This window comes from Phocoena sinus, chromosome 12, assembly GCF_008692025.1.
Source record: "Phocoena sinus isolate mPhoSin1 chromosome 12, mPhoSin1.pri, whole genome shotgun sequence".
Lineage (NCBI taxonomy): Eukaryota > Metazoa > Chordata > Mammalia > Artiodactyla > Phocoenidae > Phocoena > Phocoena sinus.
In genome coordinates, this window is record NC_045774.1 from 85,793,317 (window position 1) to 85,802,092 (window position 8,776).

Below are 8,776 nucleotides of genomic sequence, written 5' to 3' on the forward strand. Positions count from 1 at the left end.
CTCCATTGTACCCTGGAACACTGGTTATCAAATTCAAATGCCACATTGCCCTAATATACATTAGAACTTAAAGTAGTTCTAGAAATGCTAAAGGACTATAGGAAGAAGAAATACAAATAGGATGGTTGCACATCATGCAATTTTACACAAAGCCTTCGTCAGAGACGTTACAGAACATTAGAATAGTTCAGTCTTTCTAGAATATTCCCGGCGACACTATTCCTGCAAGATGCTCTGAGGAAAGAAAGAAAGGGAGAAAAATGATTCCATTTTCAATTTAATTTTAAGTGCTATGTACTTTATGTCCCCTTTGAATAGCCATGATGTACCTTAGTATATTTAAGGATCTGAGAGGTACTACCTTAGAAAAGCCTCAACTTTGCTGAATTTTATTAATTTTGAAATTTTCAAAATTTGACTACAGAAACCAGAAAAATCACTTAATGCTTACAAATATTTTGTTGGATTCTGAGAATATATTTTATGAGTGCTTGGTCTGATTTTTTCTGATCCTAGGATCCATGGATGTGTTTCAAAAGAAACATCAACTCCTCAAATTTCATAGAGAATTTGAATGAATTTCAATGTTTTCATATAAAGAGAGATTTTTTATTTATTATCAAATGTCTGTGACTCTAAATGTTGAAAACCCATTGACTAAAAATCATTCTTAAGGGATTAAAAAAGAAATATCTTAGAAAAATTTTGTTTACCTAATAATATTTTGAAAACTTTACTGTTATTACTACTATTAATTAAAATCTTTTTTCATTATTCTGAATTATTTTATAGTACTGTCTATGTACCTGCAAATAAATATCTTAATCTATAGACATGTCCTTGGATTAGACAATTCCAAGATTTTGTATAAAGCCAATTTGTGTTTAGCAAATATTACTTTCCCAAGAAACCCATTAGTTTTTAATTAAAAAAGAATAAAATGAAGTTCTTGATTTCTGACTAATTATATAAGAATGCATATAATATTCTTTAAATAATTTTAAAATAAAAATTTTTCTTGTCATAGTACAGTGTTATACAATGAACCAGAAATTTAAAAAAATAATAATAACAACTAAAATATGCTACAAGTCAATGGAACAGAATAGGCAGTCCAGAAACCAAACCACATAAATATAGTCAACTTATCTTTGACAAGGAACAAAGGCAACACAATGAAGAAAGGAGAGTCTTTTCAACAAACAGTGTTGGAACAAGTGGATATTCACATGTAAAAATGAATCTAAACATAGACCTTACATCCTTCACAAAAATCAACTCAAAATGTGTCATAGACCTAAATGTAAAACACAAAACTATAAAACTCCTAGAAGATAACATAGTGGAAAATTTAGGTGACCTTGGGTTTGGCAATGTCTTCTTAGATACAACACCAAAAGTACATCCCATGAAAGAAAAAAAAAAATGTAAGTTGGACTTAAATAAAATTAAAAACTTTTGCTCTGTAAAAACACTGTTAGAAGAATGCAAAACGGTGAGACCACAGACTGAGACAATATTTGCTAAATACATAGCTGATAAAGGACTGAAACCAAATATACAAAGAACTCCTAAAACTCAACAATTAGAAAGCAAACATCTGAATTTAAAAGTGGGCCAAAGAGGGCTTCCCTGGTGGTGCAGTTGTTGAGAGTCCGCCTGCAGGGGACACGGGTTCGTGCCCCAGTCCGGGAAGATCCCACATGGCACGGAGCGGCTAGGCCTGTGAGCCATAGCCACCGAGCCTGTGCGTCCGGAGCCTGTGCTCTGCAACGGGAGAGGCCACAGCTGTGAGAGTCCTGCGTACCACAAAAAAGAAAAAAAAAAAGTGGGCCAAAGACCTCAACAGACATCTCACCGAAGAACATATACACATGGTTGAGACACATATGAAAAGATGGTCAACATCACATGTCATTAAGGAAATGTAAATTAAAACAGGGAGATACCATAACACTTTTTACAGTTGCTAAAATCCAAAACATAAGCAATACCAAATGTTGACAAGGATATGGAGCAATAGGAACTCTCATTCTTTGCTGCTGGGAATGCAAAATGAGATGGTCACTTTGTAAGGCACTTTGGCAGTTTCTTGCAAAACTAAAAATAGTCTTACATAGTCTTAAAAAACTAAACCTATATGATCCAGAAGCTGTGCTTCAGGTATTTAATGAATTGAAAGCAACTGCCCACACAAAGACCTGTACGCAAGTGTTTATAGCAGTTTTATTTATAATTGCCAAAATTTGGAAGCAACCGAGATGTCCTTTATTGTTGAGTGGACAAATTGATGTACATCCATACAATGGAATATTATTCAACCAGAAAGAAATGAACCATGTATCAAGCCACACAAAGTCACAAAGGACACTTAAATGCATATTGCTAAATGGAAAAAAGCCAATCTGCAAAGGATACATACTGTCTGATTCAACTGTATGGAATGTTGGAAAAGGCAAAACTAGAGAGACAATAAAAAGGGCAGCAGTTTCCAGGGGCTTGGGGAAAAGGAAGTGGGGATGAATTGGCAGAATACAGGGTATTTTTAGGACAGTGAAACTATTCTGTATGATACGGTAATGATAAATACATATGATTGTACTTTGGTTATAACTAGTAGAATGTACAACACAAAGAGTGAATGCTAATGCAAATTATGGACTTTTGTTAATAATACTGTATCAATATCAGCTCACCAATTATAACAGATATATTACACTAATACAAAATGTTAATAATAGGAGAAACTATGTGTGTGTGAGGGTCAGGAATTATATTGGAACTTTCTGTACTCTTCTCAATTTTTCATAAATGTAAAACTTCTCTAAAAAATAAAGACTACTAATTAAAAAATCTAAAATATGATACAGAACCAAATATTATAATATAACAGCACCACACACCAGATACCCTATTACAATAAATTATGCCTAAAATAGAAAAATTAAGCAAATTAACCTGATGTTTATGTTACCATTTTTAGCTTCAAAAATAGTTTTTACTTGTCAACTAATTAATTGTTTTACATATTTCCAAGCATTTTCATCTTAGAATATTTTTTAATGTTAGCTTTTGTTATGTGCAGGAAGCAGTGCATAAAAACGCGTTGAGATTTTTATTTGCATCTAGCCAGTGAGGTTCATATATTATTAGATTAAACTTTTTCTTTCCCAAAACAAAACAATTTGTTGATTTAAATTGTGTTAGTATACTCAGGGCTTGATACAACTTCAGATGTTTGTAAGTGCTGTTTGAGAGCTTGGTATATTGTCATATATAACCTGCAACAAATTGAGGGGTAAAAGAGAGAACTTCTGCCTAAAGAAATTTTGATAAGTCAGGAACCCTTACATGGCAACCATGTGACCCTCTCTGATTATTCTGGTCTGGTGTGATCAAGTGAGGTGACATTCAGCTGCTGGCTGTAGATAAGATTCATATAAGCAGACATATCCTAAGGTACATTTCAAAGGCCAAAGTTGATTTGAGCTAAATCTATCAAAGATTCCCATTTTATGGGTCACTTTAGTCTCTTTCACTAGTCTCTTTAAGGTACTTTAGTAAGTGTCAGCACTTACTAAAGTGCTGTTATAGAAGAGCACTTCTGTAAGTGCTCTTACAGAAGAGCAGTTATACTGAAAAATGTAAAGAACTCACCACACAGAGGGTGGGAAGGGGTGGCCTGAGATATTTAAGAAAAAAAATCAGAATAATAAATATAAAGTGAAATGTGTGAAAGATCTTGTTTAGGCAGACATTATTTTCTATAATATGAAATTGCATTAGCACATGAATGTAATAAGTTAGTACTGTGCCCAGGTACACGTGTATGCACGCATGTGTATGTACACACACACACACACACACACACACACACACACACACACACACACACATACAGAGTTCCTGGCAGGGTAACACCACAGAGATCCAAGCTAACAAACAGGGAAAGAGTTATCTGGAGACATTTTCTGTAGTAATTTTTTTCTTAATAAAGTTTCTAGATTGAGACATCATTGCTTTCAGCATGTATTTGTGATAACCTTTTTATTCCATTCAGCTTAATATTCTGAACTTTCAATTTATTTCCTGTTTCTGTGACCCAGATAGTAACTCCAATGCAGAATTTTGTTGAAAGTTCTCTAAAAGTATGTGTGATGTGAATTATCTCTTTTGTCTCAGATGACAGCAATATCCTTTGAGAACCTGAATGAGTAGTGAACAGCCAGCTTCTTTGTTTTCTCCTTAGTTCTTATAAAGCAATACTCTTGTCTTCTCCCCTCTCCAGTTTCTTTAAATTTGTGCTTCTTTAGTTCAATTTTTGCAAGTTGAGTTCATAAAAGTGATTGCAAGATCTATTAGTTATCTCATATTATCTTGTTTAAACAATTTCTAGGTATAGTTTTCTTGGTCATGGACCTCTTAATTTAAAAAGCTTTGATATTTTCAATTACCATAGCTGATTAAACCCATGGAAATTAATATTTAACCTCAAAAATACTTAAATAAGATTTTGATTGTTTCAAAATATCTTTATCAGGAAAAACATTAAGCTCTTATATAGTTTGAAAATTCACCCTGGGTCTGACTTTATTTCTTGTTTAAAGTGACCATTTCAGGTCTTTCTATGAGCAGAAATTCATGGAACTCTGAAGAGAATGGCAGGTAGAAAGATGACTTCAGCTCAAGACAAAAACTCAACCAGTATTGGGAATTGTTGCCTCCAGAAGGGTTTATTCCTCCATCTCACTTAACACAATTGTTGTGCTTTCCCTGATTTTAGGGAATCAATATGACCTAAAATTTCAAAAAATGAAGAGATTATAGTTTACATGTTTGAGTTTAAATATGCTTTACATTATATGTTTCATAAAATCTATTGTCATATTTATTTCTTGTTTTTTCTAATCTTTTGTCATCCTTTTGTACATAATTAGCAATTTAATTATGGTCACTGAAAAACCATAACAGAGGATATTGATTTTTCAAATGTTTAATCTGTGAATAGTTGGAATGCTATTGATTGAGTGTTTTGAAATGTTTACAAATTATCCAGAAATTAGATGGCAATGGGGAGGTCAATATTCTGCAACATTTAAAAATTTAAACTTTCTTTTAGTAACTATAAAGATCTAGTTTACTTCCCTACAATCATTTCAGAAATGCTGAAATGGTACTCTTAAAAAACTTCCCATTTGATGCAACCTAATTAAACTTAAGAGCTTTTGCACAGCAAAGAACCATAAACAAAATGAAAAGACAACTTACAGAATGGGAGAAAATACCTGCAAACAATGTGAGCAACAAGAGATTAATCTCCAAAGTATACAAACAGCTCATACAGCTCAATATCAAAAAAAAAAACAAACAACCGAATCAAAAAAAAGGGGCAGAGGACATAAATAGACATTTCTCCAAATAAGACATACAGATGACCAACAGACACATAAAAAAGATGCTCCCCATTGCTAATTATTAGAGAAATGAAAATCAAAACTACAGTGAGGTATCACCTCAACCAGTCAGAATGCTCATCATCAAAAAGTCTATAAATAATAAATGCTGGAGAAGATGTGGAGAAAAGGCAACCCTCCTACAGTGTTGGTGGGAATTTAGTTTTTATTTCTGTCTTATGTGGAAAAATAAAGATCACTGCATATGCATGATGGAAACATTGATTATATGGTAGACTAATGGTTGGGGTGAACATTCACATAAATGTGAAATCTTGCAATTTGTGCCTTGTCACTCTTTGCAGAATTGTGTTTTTCTAAAATTAAAGATTTATGGCAGTTCTGCATTGAACAAGTCTATCAGGGTCATTTATCCAAAAGGATTCGCTCACTTCTTGTCTCCCTGTCACCTTTTGGTGATTCTCATAATATTACAAACTTTTCATTATTATTATATTTGTTATGATGATCTGCGATTCAGTGATCTTGATGTGACTATTGTAATTGTTTGGGAATGTCATGAATCACACGTATATAAAATGGTGAACTTAAATTGATAAATGTTGTGTGTTCTGACTACTCCACCAACTGGTGGTTCCCCATCTCTCTCTCTATCCTCAGGCCTTCCTATTCCTTGAGACAGAGCAATATTGAAATCAGGCCAATTAATAACTCTGCAATGGCCTCTAAGTGTTCAAGTGAAGAGTCAATTGATGCAGGAAACTTCTTTGTTGTCTTATTTTAAGAAATTGCTACAGCCACCTCAACCTGAAGCAATCACCACCCTAATCAATCAACAGCCCTCGGTATGGAGGCAAGACGCTACACCAGCAAAATCATTACAACTTGCTGAATGCTCAGATGATGGTTATTTCTTAGCAATAAAGAATTTGTTAAGGTATGTACATTGGATTTTCTTAGACACAATGTTATTGCACACTTAATACACTATAGTATAAAGTAAACATAACTTTATATACACTGGGAAACAAAAAAAATTGTTTTTAATCTGGATGTTAGTTACATTGGTGTGTTCAGTTTGTAAAAATTCATTCACCTTATTGATTCATCCACTTTTCTATATACATGTTAAATTTAATAAAATGTTCAAAAATTTAAATACTATTGTAAAGGAGAAACTATTTTGATCTTTTTATGTCTCTACTACCAATAAAAATCACTTAACTTTTCAAATAATTAAAAATTTTCAACTTACTTACTTTGTCATTGAAATTATCAGTCAACATCTTTTAATAAGGATCCTAATTAAAAAATCAAAAACATTTAAGAATAAGCAAAGATAATTACATTTTTTAATCATTTAGGTATTTCAACATATAAAATTTCATTTACTTTTTTAAGTAGGTTCCAAGAAGATCACATGATGCTGAGTATTCACACATTGTATCATAAATATTGCATTTTGCAGACTCCTTTCTTAAGTACCTGATTTTTATTTAGTTTAATGCACTATTAACTGTAATAGAATTTGATTGAGAATCCTGACTACCTTTTGACAGATCAGTTTATGAGAACATTGATAATTCCAGTATTAGCAAAATTTTTCTGTAGAAGGCTACATATATTTTGGTCTTGGCATATCAGATAGGTTCCATCTTAACTAGTCAACTCTGCCATTGTAGGGCAACCATAGGCATTACCCAAATTAATGGGCATGGGTAAGTTCCAATAAAACTTAATTCACAAAAAATAATGGCTGAATGGATTTGATCTTTGGGCTGTGGTTTGTCTTCACTGAATATACTGTCATGGAAATGACTGGAAAATTCTAAAACCTTTGGAAAAGCCACTCCAGCAATCCTCAGTACAAAGAATATGGTGTTTGGGTGAATTGTGAAATGATGTGTTTTAGTCTACTGTGGTTATTCAGAATAATATATAACCTAGTCAAGATTTGCCATTTTTAAGAAAATAAAAAGACACAGTTCCTAGACAACCTTGCTTCAAAAATAAGACTAAATATTCTGACAGTGTAGATTAGAAAGTCATAATTAGATCCATAAACTACATAAAGATAAGGAATTTAAATGAACAATAACCTATGAACTTTATATTTACTTCTGTTGCTTAACCATATGGCTTTTATCTTAGAATATAAAAATGATAGAGCAAAATACATGAATTTAAATAAGAAGAAAGATAGGGTCAGGGAGGTTAAGTGACTCCCATGATCACAGCTAGTCTCATTATTTAGTTGAATAAGAAACCTATCTGTTCACAGTTAAAGAACAGTTCTACCCATATTTGACTGGTGGTGGCTACTGAGATTAGGCTTTCTGATGTTAGCTGGAGAAGGAGGTGGCATGGACAGTGGTCCTGGCATCAGGGCTTGCCGCTTCTCATCTCAGCATTCAAGCACTGCAGCAGCCACCACAGCCCTGAGAGAGGCCGTGAAGTGTGTGGAGGTTGGAGGCTGGAGCTGCAGGTAAGACTTGCCTACTGATTAGTTACACAACCAGTGCATTTCCTGGAGAATACATCCCCACTCTTTTTGACAATGATTCTGGAAAAGTTATAGCAGATGGAAAACTGGTGAATCTGGGTTTATGGATTTAGCTGGACAAGAATATGATGACAGATTATGTCCCCTATCCTATCTGTAAACAAATGTATTCTTAGTTGATTTTGTCTTATGAGTTTGGCATCATTTACAGATATTTGTGCAAAGTGGTATCCTGAAATGCAACCCCAGGATACCAACACTCCTATCATCCAGGGCTTGATCTTAGGGATGATAAAGATGCAATGGAGAAACTAAGGAGAAGAAGCTGATTTCCTTGATGACCCCCAGGTTTAGCCATAGCCAGGTGATCATTGTTGTAAAATCTGGGGTGCTCTGCCCTCACACAATGAGTCCTCAAGAGAGTGTGAGATAAAGCTTTTCCAGCAGTCTGGTGCCCACCTTCCATCAAGAAGAGAAAGAGAACCTGCTGTTGTAAAATACCTTGAGACAAATGAAAATAGAAACAAAACATTCCAAAATCTATGGCATGTAATAAAAGCAGTTCTAAGAGGAAAGTTTATAGTAATACAGCCCTACCTCAAGAAATAAGACAAATCTCAAATAAGCAATCTAACATTATACCTAAAGGAACTAGAAAAAACAAACAAACAAAAAATAAAGCCCAAAGTTAGTAGAAGGAAGGAAATAATAAAGATCAAAATAGAAATAAATGAGATAGGGACTGAAGAAAAACAATAGAAAAGATCAGTGAGTCTAAGAATTTGTTCATTGGAAAGACAAACAAAATTGGAAAAACCTTTAGTGAGACTCACCAAGGAAAAAAAAAGGGCTCAAATGA

General features: G+C 33.5%; 1 pseudogene; it reads left to right on the forward strand.

The window, feature by feature from the left end:
• The first annotated feature begins 7,777 nt into the window (after window positions 1–7,777).
• LOC116763338 lies at window positions 7,778–8,423 on the forward strand (annotated as a pseudogene).
• Window positions 8,424–8,776: the final 353 nt, after the last annotated feature.